The sequence below is a fragment of the Austrofundulus limnaeus genome, unplaced genomic scaffold (assembly GCF_001266775.1).
Source record: "Austrofundulus limnaeus strain Quisiro unplaced genomic scaffold, Austrofundulus_limnaeus-1.0 Scaffold3524, whole genome shotgun sequence".
In the NCBI taxonomy this organism is placed as follows: Eukaryota; Metazoa; Chordata; class Actinopteri; order Cyprinodontiformes; family Rivulidae; genus Austrofundulus; species Austrofundulus limnaeus.
The window spans coordinates 3,590-4,593 of NW_013955926.1; positions in this window are offsets into that span (position 1 = coordinate 3,590).

Sequence of the window (1,004 nt, forward strand, 5' to 3'; positions counted from 1 at the left end):
GCTCAGCTTCTTTGTCTCCTGGTTCAAGAGTTTGTAAGACTTGACTTGGATTTCACACAGCGACTGTTTGAGACTTATTTTTTAGTCTGCATTGTTTTCTGTCCAGCTCTCATTAAGTTTGTGGTCAGGGAGCGACAGACACAGGTTGGTATGATTGCCATGGAAACAGCAGCTTTATCACATTTTTGGATCTGGGTCTGGTCTACTGAATCCAGTTGGACAAGTTTACTGTCGGGTGTCGGGAGGAGGAGCAGCTGATTAACAAAACTCGGTCATGTTATCATTTCAGAAACAGCTCTACCTCAGGCAGTGGATGGTAAGTATTTTTGTTTTTTTCTCAAGACTATGCTGTTTCATTTCAGTTCATTTTTAAAAAAATATTTATATGTTACTTACAGCCAATGACTTTAATTTTTGCTTTTTAAAATTTTATTTTATTACATCCTATTAAAATGCTTGATTTCCTATAAAATCATAACAAAAATATAATAATTTCTGAACTCTTTGTGTTCTGTTGTAAACTTTTTAAAGTTCATGTTTATCTCAGAACTGAAAGTATTTCTAGCTGCACTATTTACTTAAAGTCATCTTTGGCAGGTTTGTGGAAGTTATTACAGCCACCAGAATAAAAAACAAAAGCAAAATGTTAATTTATTCCAAACGTTTTGGGAACAGTAATGTTTTTGCAGTAAACAGTCTCACAGGTGTGCAGGTGGATTAAACAGTGACTCTGATCATGCTGGTTTTGATAACTCACCTGTCAGTGTTGTTGTGGATCCAACCTTTGATCTTCTTCATATTTTACCATTTTGCCTGTCACTGTGTTATAATGTTGCAGCTCGTATAAAACTGACTTCAAGCAGTAAATGTGTGTGTGTGGAGCAAAAAGTGATCATCATGCCTGACAACACTATCAGAGTGTGATGCAGATGTGCTTTTCTTAATTTGTTTCATATGGTTACAACACATCTGCACCAGAGCAGCTGTGAGCACAAACAGAAGAT